A 14,511-nucleotide genomic window follows, 5' to 3' on the forward strand; every position below is an offset into this window, starting at 1 on the left:
AGACTCTGCCATGAAAAGGCATGCGGAGAATGCCTTTGGGGGCCCGTTGTGGGGCACCAGGTGGTTAGGGGGTGAGTGGCTGCACTTGGGGGGTACCCATGCTACCCCCGTCATTTGCATGCACAAGGTGGCCGGCACCACACGGTGCCTGTCACATTGTGCATGCAAATGCACAAGATGCCGCTTTAACATTGTGGTGGGTGCTAAATACAGCACATCCCGCCACAATGTTAAATATACAGGATGTGACCGCTATGGTGGTGGTCGCATCCTAATAGGCACAGTGGGACTGCCGCACCACTGGCAGCCGGTCCCAGCACTGCTAGGGTGCCCGCCATCATAATAGACCCCTTATTTGGGTGTTTTCTGGTTATTGGCAATAAGTGATCCTAACAAATAGTACTTTACAAATAGATCATTTTTATTCTTTATCTTTGTATGGGGATAATCAAGACCAACTTTTTGGGATGCATACTGTTATTGGCCAGAAAGGAGATTAACTAATATACAGGTTGTTAGAACTGGGATTTCTGGTTGGCTAAGGCTTGCGCCAAAGCCAGGCAGGAACCACCACTCTAGTCAGGGCAAGGGAGTTACACGCCAAAGATAACCCCTGCTCACCCCCTTGGTAGCTTGGCACGAGCAGTCAGGCTTATCCCTGAGGCAATATGCAAAGCATTTGCACACGCACACAACAGCAACAACAGCAACAACAGCAACAACATCCCAGGCACACCACAAAAGGAACTTCACACAAGGTTATGTAAAAATAGCCTTTGTATTCTCAAAACACATCCGATTGTAATCACACAATATACATTGTGCCAACTGGCACGGGCAATATTCACAAGGGATTATTTACACAGGACAGGGCCATGTGGGCCACTGTCTGTATCAGCACTTAGCATAAATTGGTACAAGTGAAAATAGATCAAAAACCTACAACCAGTAGCCACTGGCAGTCACTGTACTCCACCTCAACCTGTAACATAACTTTACATTATGCGCAGTCACATCAGGCGTGAATTACATCCTGCGCCAATCTCACCTACATAAACACATAATGCAATCTTTTCACCAGTCTAAACAAATTAGACCCTACCTCCTAAGTATAACTCACATTAGGGGCGTAAATCACAGTGAAGTATAATCTCACTAACACAAACCTAAATAGGTAAAACAACCTCATAAGCCTAAACCATATTGAGAGGTATCAAACACAGGGTGCGCAAAACATACTAAACGCATTACATTTCTTAGCACCACATTTAGAGCACATAAATCAAATTAGGGCCTTGAGCCCTATCCACATACCAGCCCCCCTGGCCAACTGGCCATCCAAGAAGGGGCTCAAGTGCCTTGTGTCCCGAATGTCAGGGCATGCTGGTCAGGGGTGCGCCATCTGTGCAAACCTAAATGTTGCAGCTGCCCACTACATTCTGGGCAGCTGAGAAAAATAACAGGGCCTAAACGCTGCAGCTGGCACTAAGTGCTGCGCAGCTATGTCAGGGACAAAGAAGTGCCACTCACTCCTACTCCGACATGCCCCCAAAGAATTGTGCCTAAATGGTGCAGCTGCCAACTACTTGCTGGGCAGCTGGAAATGAGCGAAGGCAAATGGGGCATGGGCTCTCACTGGCCCTCAAACAAATGACTGTGCCCCCTGGAGCCATCTGACTCTAAAATTAACACATGTCCCTAGGAGCACTGACTTTTTAATACTCAAAGATGCCCCCAAACGTTGGAGCGCACTGGCTCTGAGAACATGGCCCCTCTGGGCCCTCCAAGAAGTAATCATGCCCACCTTTGCAGTTGCCCACTGTCTCGCGGGGCAACTGTGAAAATATGTCTGGAACTGGAGGGCACGGGACCCTGCGGGCCCTCTCAATGACTGTGCCCATCATAGGGGTGGCCCACTCTCTCTCGGGCCGCCCAGACCAGACCATACTGCCCAACACCAAGGAGACCCTCCTCAGCCCCAATCACCGGGTTGCTGGCGGTAGGCTCCTCTAATTGCGGGGAACTCTGCTCTCCTCTGGTGCCTGGAGCTGGGGCTGCCTGTGGGACTCCCTTTTCTCTACGGGGGTCCCGCAGGGCACATTTCTGGGTCACGGCCTGTTCCGGCCACCTCCTCTTCACCCGGGCCACCTCCTGGGACCCGGGGCTTCACCGCCATGCTGGGGACATGGAGCTCTCCTCCACGCCGAGGTTGTCGCTCCCCTACTCACGGCCGCACTCCTCCTTCACCCGGGCCCCCTCCTGGGACTCGGGGTTCAGTCTCCTCAGCAGCACGAGCGGGGCTCTCCCTCTACTCACAGGAGCCCTGCTCTTCCGGTTCCTTCCGGCCGCACTCTCTTCACCCCGGCCCCCTCCTGGGACTCGGGGCTTCCCTGGGGCGAAGGCAGGGCTCTCCCCAGCATATGGGAGCCCTGCTCACCGGTGCCATCTTTTTTCTCACAGGCTTCCCTTCCGTCCTGGAAGCCCTGCCCATGTCCCTCGCACATGTGCCTGATTTCCTGGTCGCGCTGTAGCAGCCAGGATCAGGCTTTTTCCTCGGGGAAAACCGCGGGGTGGGCACCTGCCCTGAGAGCAGCAGGATAGCGGGGTGGGCACCCGTGCCTCCATCAAAAATGCAGACGCAGGGTGGGCACTTGCTGTATTAAATCCAAAAATGGCCATAACGCAGGGTGGGCACCTGCACTCGAAATACACGAGGCAAATCAGCGGGGTGGGCACCCGCTTGATTACGGCCGTCTAGCGGAGCGGACATGCTCCTCTTCTTGGCACAATTCAAAATAACGCGTTCCCAGGGCACTAGGCCTGCAACAAGCCTTGGCAAAAGTAACAACAAAGGGAACCAGGTCCCGGATGTTCATCAGGAATCCAGAGGCAGGGCAGGGCCCAGGATGGCAAGCCTTCCCCTGGGCCCCAGCAGCAGCACGCCCCTGGTTGTTTCAAGTTAAGCACAGGAACATTTTTGATGGGGTCACAGCCCCTTTTTTATACATAGAAATCCTTTGTGAACAAGGTGCAGGCAAGGGGCGAACCAGATGCAACTGGTTCTTGAGCACTTTGTTTTGCTCAGCCCCTCTGCCTATTCACAGGATGGGTCAGGGACATCAGACGCACCACAGGGGGTGGAACCAGCATTGTGGAGGGAAGGTCCAGCCCTGTTCAGGTCCCAGGTGCACTCCTCCCTTCCATCAACATGCAGATCCCCCCATTCACTACCGGGAAGACACATCCTGACTCCTGGAGCCAGGCACACCAGCCAGCTCCAGCCAATCACAAGCCAGTCAATTCACATTTACTGCACAGACATGCCAACTTCTAGAAGTGGCACTTCTCCACTAGACACAATAAATCTGCACACATCATCGCGCAGCATTTAATCTCACGAGTTCGCACATACCAAACTCGACCCTGCACTCCCCACACATCAGGAACTACCATGGACACACATATCCCCATGCATTCCTATGGGAGGGAAGGCCACTCTCACCACACATATACAGAGAGCGAACATACTTTACACTGGACCACAGTGAAAAAGTGCGCAGAGGCCTACAATCACCAACACAAGGTTACAGAAACCGGCTAGGCAAAGGAAAACATTTCTTTTATTTTTTGTTTTAGAGTTTTTATATAGCGCTAGCTTGACCCAGGGGTATCAAAGTTCAGAGCAAGGCAACAATCAATAGAACAGGATTACATATGAAATGGCAAAGGAAGTGAAAGATCAGTACAGATTTTGGAGCAAGGCAATAATCTTAAGATCAATGGTTACATACACATTGAAAATAAGGGACATGCAACAGAAAAGGAACACACATAAAATCAGTACAAAGAACGATTTGTAGGGACATGAGGGATGAGGTAGCTTAAAACGAGTTAAAAAATTAACAATCTAAAGGACATAAAGTGTTGGCTCAGCAAGAGCCAGAGGAAACAGAGCGATGAACAGAAAAGTTACAGAAATTTTGTTAGAACAGAAATAAATGGGATTAGATACTGGGGCTCCAGTATTTATTGAGGATATGGTGTTTCAGGTCTCTTTTGCAGCCTTAGTAGTATGGGTTACAACGAAAGTCCCTCGGGAGGGCTTTCCAGATGCTGGGCGCATTTCCTGTGGAGGAGCGGGTCGGGGAACAGTTCTTTATTAGTAACGGGGGTACAAGAATAATAAATAATATGTTAATTTATTGAGCGCCTGGTTACACCACACGTGTCCCCGTGCTAATATCATGACCAGGTTGCCGAAGTCCGACAGAAGCGACATCGAAGCCTGGGTGGGCGAATATGCAGAACTTAAGAGCTAGGATTTTAACAAATTCCCAAACCGGGTGCCTGAAGGTTCAGCTCTTATCAATGCCAGAAGAGAATTCTAAAAGTTAGCCGCCAGATAGGATAAGGAATGTGGCCCCAATCTGGCACTACAGATCTTAGGTATTTTCACCAAGTTGGCCTTAGAGGATCTTAGGGAACGTTGCGGGGAATAGGACTTTATCAGTAGGTACAAATATTTGGACCTTTCGCAGCTAGACAGAAACAGGGAGCCTTGAAACAGATTCTCTTTTTCAGTGAAAGCCAGTGAAAGTTGGCTTGAGCCGCTGTAGCGGAAGCCCTTTTGGGGAGATTAATGACAAGGCGGGCCGCTGCATTGTGCACTCCTAAGTTTTTTTAGGCTCCCCTTTATAGCTCCCAGGTAGAGCACATAGCAGTAATCCAACTGAGCTGTGACTAAAGCGTGAACCACCCCTTTCCGTGATTCAGTAGGGAGGAGGTCCAGCATCTTTCTTAATATTTTCAGAGCCACATAATTGATTTGGGCTTCAAAAGAAAGTTTGTATTGAGCCAAACTCCCAAATTTTTAACATTCGGCTTCAGTTCAGGGATCCGGCCAAGGGAATCCGGCCACCATGCCGATGACCATATGGAAGGAGTCTTACCAACTATCAGGATGACCGTTTTGTTTGCGTTGAGCTTTCAGCAGCTCTCAGTCATCAGGAGGCCAGTTCTAAAGGTCAGGATTTAAATTGGAGAACCATACCAGCCTCATGTTGAGAAAGAGTCACAATCAGTTGTGTGTCATCAGTGTATGATACTACTCTAACATTGTTTTTCAATAATCTCTGCCGGAGGGCGCACATGTAAATATTAAACAGGGTGGGACTCAAGATAGAGCCTTGTGCAACTCCTTGAGGAAGAGTCAGTGTCTCTGTGATAAAAAATCTCTGGGTTACTTGAAATGAGCAGTTAGACAAAAAAGAGGACAGACACTTTTAGTTAGGCATGGGTGCATTTTGTTCCCATTCCTCTTCTTGCTCTATATTAATTGGATTCACAATGGGATATGCCGCGTACATGGACTAAGTCTATTTCCATCAAGCTGTACAAAAATACCCTTCAGATTCTTTTTGACTTGTTTTTAGCATATATGAAAGAATTTGACCTACAATTAAAATCTACTGAGTCTAACATAATGACTTGTGATCGTCGAAGCACTAATTCCAAGCATTTTTATATGTGATCACTAACCCTGTAACGGTTAAGACATTTAATCATCTAGGGATTCTTTTGGACCAATCTCTTAACCTGACTACACTTTTAACACGAAGAGTGCAGTCTTTTAGCAGGAAAATCGAAGCCCTATTTAGATTTGCCCATAACTTAAAAAACAGACGAATCATAGAAATGCTGAATCTGTATAGGAGCAGGTTTATAGTGCTGGGGTATGGAGCTATAGCAGAACTGGCATTCTTCGACAAGCAGAAAACCGCTTCTTGCATAGATTACTGTCAGTATTGGGAGGTACAGTCACTTTAATATGCCATGAGCAACTCAGGATTTCATACTTGAAGGACCTGATTGGTTTAGCCACCCTGTTACTCTGTGTCACAATTTGGGGAACACCAAAGGCTGGCCTAACCAGAACCTGCATCACCAACTGCTTGCTACTGGATAGAGCAGACAAAATTGCTTGGCTCTCTTATGTGCGGAATCTTTTGAGAAACTAGGTCTACAGGAACTATATGAAAATCCTGTCGTAATCAAGAAAAAACAAACTATGTGTTAAAGAACGTTACCTGGAACATTGCATGAGCACGTCAAGATAAAGGTCCTAGCTAAAGAAACGATAGTTAAATATGCCCAAGTATCAACAACACGTAGTGTAGAGGCATTTTGGGTGGATTATGAATCCTACACACAATTATTGTCTCACACTCCTTAGGCTGGACCTGCTGCACTTAAAATTTGCTTTTTCAACGCCAGGGGCCTGGAAACAGGAACTATCATCATGTGGATTAACAGTACTTCAACGCAATGCACTAGTCAAATTATCCTGTTTTGCAACATGTACTGTTTTTTCCTCACAATACTGCACAAGTCAAATTTGAGATATCATAAACGAGGGTTAATATTTCTGCAGTCTCTAGCTCCCCAGAAATTGGTTATGCGTTATTAAATATTATAAAATCAGCCTTTTATATTACAAAAGATATGAATCTAAATACATTAAAATTAATATATCTGTTAACGTAGACAAGTATGATTTTTAACTTGTCTGTGATAATTATGTCTTAAAACTGTACTGTGAGTAAATCAACTTATATTGTTCCATGGACTTTAATGTTTAATTTGACTGTACTTTAATTTGTATTGTTATTTACGTGCTTTTATGGTGCCAGCCGTATAAAGATTTGTTTTGTTTTGATTGAGCTTTTTGATAGTACAGCATTCATTGTAGAAATGCTCCTGCTATTGACCATAAATAAATAAATAAATAAATACTTATCCTGCGAGTTCAGGCTATGTTTTGCCAGTTGAATGAGTCTTTGGCCCACACCCTAGCAAGCGTCACAGATATTCTGGTGCAGACTGAGAAAAATGGTCGTATGATGAGAGGTTTTCACCCCAGGCTCTGTCACCTCAATACCAAATCAAAATTAAAAGCCAGCAGAGTCGTGACTCGTGATGCAGGAACCATTGCCCATTTTATTATGCCCTTCTCCCTGCATGGCACTAGACACCTTCTCCTCCCCCTCACACTTTGTTACGCTCTTCATGTTGCAGTATGATTTCGTGGAAACTCAAAGATATAAACAACTTTGCCTAAACAGTTTTATCAAAGATTTTAAGCCAAATTAATTTTCCAGTTTAATAGAAATCGTATAATAGAGTGTACTTTTCCCACAACAGCTCTGTATATGCTTTTACATGTATAGCTGCAAAGTAGGCGCTCTAATGGTTTCACTGCAAGTTTAATTGATAGTTTTCCCTTAATCTCCATTAATCATTATCACATTTACAAAGAAAGTTGCATAACATTTAATCTGAATTACAATACATTTTAGCTAACAATTACATTAGTATTTTTCAAAGTTTTAAATTCTATGTAATGTATGTAACAAAATGGCATTAGAAAATGGCAAATTAGGCCAGTTAACGTAATGCATTAAACTAAATTTTTGTGAAACTAAATACAAATAATATTTTCAATAAAACTAACGAAAGAGTGCGTTTACAAATCTGGCCCCTCTGAGTATTGCTACCTATCCAATCTGCCTTCTACATCACAATTGGTCCCAAAAGTATTAAAGGAACAACCCCGGCATGCTGGCCTAGACGTTTATTACCATTTTGATGTTCCCACATGCTCGATTATTCATGACTGTTTAAATAGACCCTGGCAGGGAAGCATCTGCGTGAGGACTGCCCTGGTCGAAATGCGAGTCCACTCACCAAACAAAGCAAATCAATGTCTTTCACTAGTGGATAAAACCTGCTTGCTGATCACATCAATCGGAGGCCTGAACCCATGAATAATGGAAGTCTCTGCTATGATTCTAGCCAGGCTGGACTATGGCAACTCGTTGTACATAGGACTACCACGAAGACTTTTAAATAGAATGCAGATTGTCATGAACGACGCCGCCAGACTCATTTTTAAAAAGCCGAGGAACACTCATGCATCCCCCCTCTTGCGTGAACTACATTGGTTGCCAGTTAAGCAGAGGCTAATGTTTAAGGGGCTATGTATTGTCCATAAAGCCCTTTATGGTAGGCCACCTAGCTACATGAAATCACGTCTGACTCCCTACAGACCGGGGAGGTTGCTCAGATCTGCAGAAGCTACCCTCCTTGTTCAGCCACATTGTAGACTGGCTACTGTGGGAGGTTGTGCTTTCTCACACACACTCCCAGCTCTGTGGAATAAATTGCCATTGGAACTGCGGAAAGAAACTAATCTAATGTCTTTTTGAAAGAAATTAAAAACTGTGCTCTTCCAGCAAGCATGGGGTTGTCTTTAATCTGCAACCAGCTGTTTCCTTCTGAATCGCCTAGCGGACCCTGACAAAGCGCTTAGAGACCTCTGGGTTATAGTGCGCTATATAAATCAAATAAATAAATAAATAATAAAATAAGTTAGAGTGTCATCAGGCAGTAATTATAGATAACTCCCACCAGGACCATACCAACCATATATATATAAGTGAGGGGATGTGGCCTGATGATCCAAGCTGCTCGAAGATTAACACCTTTTTTAAATATGTATGGTCACAGTATAGAGTGGCATGGTGGGTGAAAAACAATGTAATAGAGTGTGGATCTGAGAGTGATTGGCAGTAGCCAATATTAAGTTAAGCATTTCTTCCACCACTTTGCTATTTGCTTCATGCAATGATTAGAATATGCATGTCAATGAAAAATATATAAGTGCTATACACAAAGTTTAACATCCTGGTAAATTGCGGCATGAGGAAAATATGCTACAGCACCCCCGCAACTTGTCAAAAAATATTTACTTCAAGCTCCCACGAAAAGTTATTTTCTAGCGTTCAGTCACTTGATGGCATGATCCTGCGTTTGGTGTGATCTTTTCTTGCTGTCACGAATTAGCCTATAAATACATATTTTATTTGTTTTCCAATATGTTTCTGAAGCGCCTGCCTGCTTTTACGTCTGGTGACATTTACTGAATAAAAAGAAAATGTTGTGTTGACATTTATGTGAAATGCTACAAAATGTTCACAATTATATGAAAACAAAATGTTAGACGCTTCTCTCGGTCTCGAAAGTCAGCATTTCATAAGGGTATGAATTAGTGTAAAATACATCTATGTAAAAGTTAATGCACTGCTACAAAACAGGGAGATGGCTAATGTGAAGGACACAAGGACAGACAAGAGAACGGGCAATCGAATGCCTCACGCATTACAAACTAACTGGTAAACCAAACATCAAATCTCTTGACTTAGCCTTGGGAGATTTAGTCTTGCATACCCCGATTATTAGTCTATTTAAGACTGACTTAAATCTACAACTTAAGGTGAATAGCTCAACACTTATACCTTTTGCCATATGAAATCTTAACAAGTAGTAGGAGAATTCAATGCAGTTTGAGGTCTTAAAGATGTACACGTAATAAGATTCCACAAATCAGATTTGTTTTTTATAGCAATATAGGTACTTTAAGAAATTGGGTTACTGGTTGAGGGGGGTAAAACCTTTCTCAAGCAGCAAACACAATTCTTCTCAGGGTAAAGTCACAAACAAACCCCTAGTAAACCTGAATTCAATCCTAAAGTAGCTTCACAAAGAGCAGTCAGGCTTAACTCAGAGGAAATGTGTTGAGCATTTTTGTAACGCTTCTAACAGTAAAACAGTCCTAAGAAACCACAAAAGGATCCCACATCAGCTTAGGAAAATAGAACAGACTCCAGACTAACTACAGGGGTATTCAGCCCTTTGTGTAGAGAAAGGGCACAGCCTATTCAAGTGTAAGTGGGGCTGGGCACAGATCCTCCCTCCTATCCTGCCAGTGATGGTCCATCCAATCACACCTAAGCTTCACATTGTGTGTGCCTGCCTAGGAGGAATACAGAAAGCTCAACTGTCACACAGACCCAGTCATGTGACCAAGAGAAATGCTGCAGGCACCAAATGGCTAAGGCAAGAAAAAGCTAAACAAAAGTGGCATTTTCAAACCTGCAATTTAAAACCCAACTTCACCATAAGTTAGGATCACACCAGTTTCCAAAGACACCAAATAGGAACAAGTTACCTGGTCTCATTTGGAAATTCCAGTGTGCTAAATGTAACTGCAATCAATGCTAGTCTATGTGAGAGGTAGTCCTTCCAGTAGTGAAAACTTCATTTAAGAGTTTTTCACAACCAGGACATTTAAAAACTTAAAAATGCATGTCCTACTTTTTAAATACACTGCACCCTGCCCTCTGGGCTGTTTAGGAAAGTGGTGTACCAATAGCCCTCGCAGTCCCCTCAGTCCAGGGGGCCCCCTCGGGGACAGTGTAAAGTTGGCGGGCTTCAGGCCTGAGAGCTCCTGACTGGGTCCGGAGGGTGGGCCTCCATGTACTTTTCATGAGGTGCCCTAAGGTTCTGTCATACCACTGGTTTATGGCCTACCCCTAGAGGTGATATCTATCCATTAAAAAGGAAGGCTTGAGCCTGGCAAAAGGTGTACTTTAGCTAATGCTTTGGGTCGTGCATAGCCTCTTTAAACTGTAATCTTCAATGTTTTTCGTGCTCCTGGGTATCACTCCCCGCCAGGAGTGTGTTCAATGAAATTGGTAAGTTGCAGTCCTATGGTTCATACGACTGTCACCCAAGGCACAAGATTTATGCTGAAAAATTCAGACCTTTGTTTATGAAATAATGCTTCAATCCTTCTTTATTTCATACGTGGCTATTTATTTCATTTGACTTGAAATTTGTGTTAAATTCACACAGTGTTTCATAGTTATTCAAAGTGTACTCTTCATCCAATGCATTTCGGTGGTTAAACCGCCTTCATCAGGGAAACCATCTGTAAATATCAAACAATGATATTTCTAAGTATACAATATTATGGAACCCACAAACATACATATAATATTGACATTTTAACCAAACCTCCTTTCTTATACCTCTAATATTGGCAAACTACTGAGAATGGGTCCCCGTTCTCTACATTGCCATTCTGATGTTGAGTGTTAAAAAAATGTGCTATTCAAAAACCCTAAATCATTGGCCATCTTTTCCTGTTTATCTGAGATCACAATTGAATAAATGGAATCTGGGTATCCTACGGTATAACATTGCCATTTTGATAGGAGCTACTCCCACTCACTATGAGATTAGTGAGGGCTGTTGTTTTTGAAGCGTAAACCATTTTCTCCCATATATTAAATGGGACGCTGCCTGCCAGCTTGCTAAACTGAGATTATTCCTATTCTCATAAATTTCTTAATCTTGCAAATGTGCCTCGTTCTCCCTGCTCGCTTACGCTCTCACCTCCATGCTGTTTGTAACGGCTTTGCTGTTTCCGTGACGTCTTGCTTGTTACGCGCTTAATGTTCTTCCGGGTTATTTATTTTACGTATTTATGTGTGCATGCGTGTAGGTGACTACAATGCTATCGGGGGATATAGAAGGTTTTTTTGTAGGCTAACTTTATTGACAATCTGAAATAGCACATTTGTGATCTATCTAAATGGAATGGCATTACTCGGTTGCACCCCGTTACTAAGGTCAAAATTAAAATGTTATGTACTTATCCTTTTTATACCCTCGAGTGGTATTAATATGTACTCTCACATCAATTGACAGATCAAACATGAATATTCATAAATAGCAAGTAAATTCAGCTCTGTCATTTAAACCATGGGGTTTCAAGCTGTTCAAATGAAAAATCCAATAATTTTCACGTTTCAACAAGTTCTTTTTGTTGACTGGTCCTTCTTTCCTTTCAACCTCTTCCAATATACATGCCCTTAATTGACTTTTGTGATGTTTCTTCTCCAAAAAATGTGTCGCCACTGATGATTTCAATGTATTTGTACGAATATTGCTTTTGTGTTCAGTGAATCGAATCTTACATTTTCTTTCTGTGTGACCTACATACACAGAACCTCACGGACATTTCAACATATATATGATGTTTGTAGAATCACAAGTAGCATTGACTTTAAGGTGGATTTTAGGTCCTTTTATTGGATGGGTGATAAGTCACCGTTCATTATGGTGTGGCAGTTGCTACAGTTTAAGCAAGGTGTAGTTCCCCGAAAGGTCATTTTCATGTGTGGTTCCTTAGGGGTTTTCAGAAAGTCTGACAAGTTTTTAGCTCTGTTGTAAGCGAACAGTGGTTCACTGGCGAATATTCCTTTAAAGTCTGATTCTAATGTCAGTATTGGCCAGTGTCTTTTGATTATGGCTTTAAATTGGTGGCTTACCTTGGAATACTTGCTGACGCATGTGAGGCGATTTTCCACTTGTCGAGTTTTGCTAGTTAGGAGTTCCTCTCTGGTTCTGGAACGAGTCCTATGAAGCGCTTGTTGTATGATTTGTTCCGGATATCCTCTGTCTAGGAACCTGTTAGTCATGATGGACAGTTGATGTTCTAATTGGTCTTTTTCCGAGACCACTCTCTTCACCCTGAGAAATTGGGAGTAAGCTAAGTGTCTTTTAAGTGCTGGAGGATGATGACTATCATATTTGAGTAAATTATTTCTGTCCGTTTCCTTCCGGTAAAGGTTTGTCATGAGGACACACCCCACTTTGGTTATTTCAACATCCAGATATTGGATGCTTGCTTTGCTGATTTGCCACGTGAATTTTATTCTTTCATCCTTAGTGTCCAGAATTTCTATTTGTTCATGAATACTTTGGCTGGTACCCTTCCAGACCACGAATATGTCATCTATAAAAACGAACGTACATGTTGATGTGTTTTTTCCATGTTCGATTTTCGTAAATATGTTCGTCTTCAAATGCTGGCATTGACAGGTTGGCATACACTGGAGCAGTGCAATTTCCCATTGAAGTGCCGCTTCTCTGGATGAACCATCTGTTCTCATAACAAAAGTAGCTGTGCATTAGTGTAAACTTCATGAGTTCCTTTAGAAACACTTGTAATTCATGTGTGTACTCACTTTGTAACAGTGCTTTTTCTACGGCTTCCAGGCCTTGTAGATGCGGTATAGAAGTGTATAGGGCTTTTACACCTATGGTAGCCATAGTAAAGTGTTCTTCACTCTTCATAGCCTTTAATTTTACCAGAAAGTCTGTGGTGTCTCTTATGTAAGACTTAGTTTTTAGTACCAATGGTTGGAGATATTTGTCCAAGAATTTACCTATGGGTTCATGCAAGCTTTTCTTTGTGGACACAATAGGGCGGCATGGTGGTTTCATCAAGTTCTTATGTACTTTAGGTACCATATACAAAACTGGACTGTTTGGGTTATCCTGTGTTAGGTATTTCTTAGTTTGTTCGTTAATCACTCCTCTTTAATGAGCTTTTTGGAGTATGGTTTGCAATGTTCTCCTTATTTCTTCCGTGGGATTAGAATCTATCTCCATATATGTGTGTTCATCATCCAGATGTTCGATGACTGCTTCTTGATAGTACGTTTTGTTCAGGATTACCAATGCTCCCCCTTTATCCGCCTTCTGGCAGATAATATCCTTGTTGTTTGCTATGGATTTTAATGTTCCAAACTCTTTTTTGTTCATGTTAATCCGTTTGCTCTTCTTTTTGGTGTTCAATTGACTAATATCTTTTTTACACAGTTGTTCAAAGAGATCAATCGTCTTATGGCTGATCGGTGCCATGTATGTACTATGTGTTTTCAAGCTTTTCAGTTCATCCGGGGCTTTAGTCCTTGTATCCGTGATTACATTGTCAAAAAAATTTTGTAGTCTCATCTTTCTTGTTAACTTGAACAAACTAACTTCTAGCTCTAATGAGTTAGTATGTGCCGTGGGTACATACGACATTCCCTTCTGAAGTGTATCTATTTGCGCTGGGTCCAATCTACAATCAGAGATGTTTAGAACTAAGTTTCTGTCATTCCTTTGTTTTTCTTTGTCTTGTCTTTCTTCGCCGTTACGTTTCTGGTTTGGGGTTGTCCTTTTTCCTTTTCTTTTGCCGTATCCCCTCCGGGGTCTCCGTTGTCTTCGGTGCCTCTCTCTAAAAAAGGCACCGATGTTGATGTGGTTGCTGTATCTTGTCGGCTTGGGTCTCTCTGTGTATTTGTTTTATCTGGCGCTGTTCTTTCACTGTCTGTGGAAGATGTGTCTGTATGAGAAGTGTAGACTTTAGTTTGTCATTTTCTGGCGTACACTTCTGCCCATGTGTATACTTCCTGTAGTTTGTAATCCAGCGTGTCATGCTTATACTTTCTAAGTTTTCGTTTATTGACCTCTTGTGTGTGTTTTGTCAACTGGCTGCTAATGTCTTCAATTATTTTGGACAGTTCTTCTGTTGTGACCATCTTATTCAGTTCTTCTGTTGTCTTATCAATGACTGTTTTTAATTCATCCAATATTTTAGATAGCTCTTCTATGATTAGACGAATCAAATCTAAGCTGCATTTATTGAGTATCGCAAACCATCTCTCAACAAACGGTTTAGAATTCTTGCATAATGAAGGTCTCAGGGATATACGGAGTCCTCTCGGAATTCTTTGCGCCTTATGATATTTGACCATGGTGCTGGCGTGTAGCTGTTGG

At 42.9% G+C, this 14,511-nt stretch overlaps 1 protein-coding gene across 1 annotated transcript in view; it reads right to left on the reverse strand.

The window, feature by feature from the left end:
• SHISAL1 (shisa like 1) overlaps nt 1–14,511 on the reverse strand; it is a 618,079-nt gene that overhangs the window by 130,257 nt on the left and 473,311 nt on the right. The gene's annotated exons all lie outside the window — the stretch shown is intronic.

Source organism: Lissotriton vulgaris, chromosome 1_2, assembly GCF_964263255.1.
Source record: "Lissotriton vulgaris chromosome 1_2, aLisVul1.2, whole genome shotgun sequence".
Classification (NCBI taxonomy): domain Eukaryota; kingdom Metazoa; phylum Chordata; class Amphibia; order Caudata; family Salamandridae; genus Lissotriton; species Lissotriton vulgaris.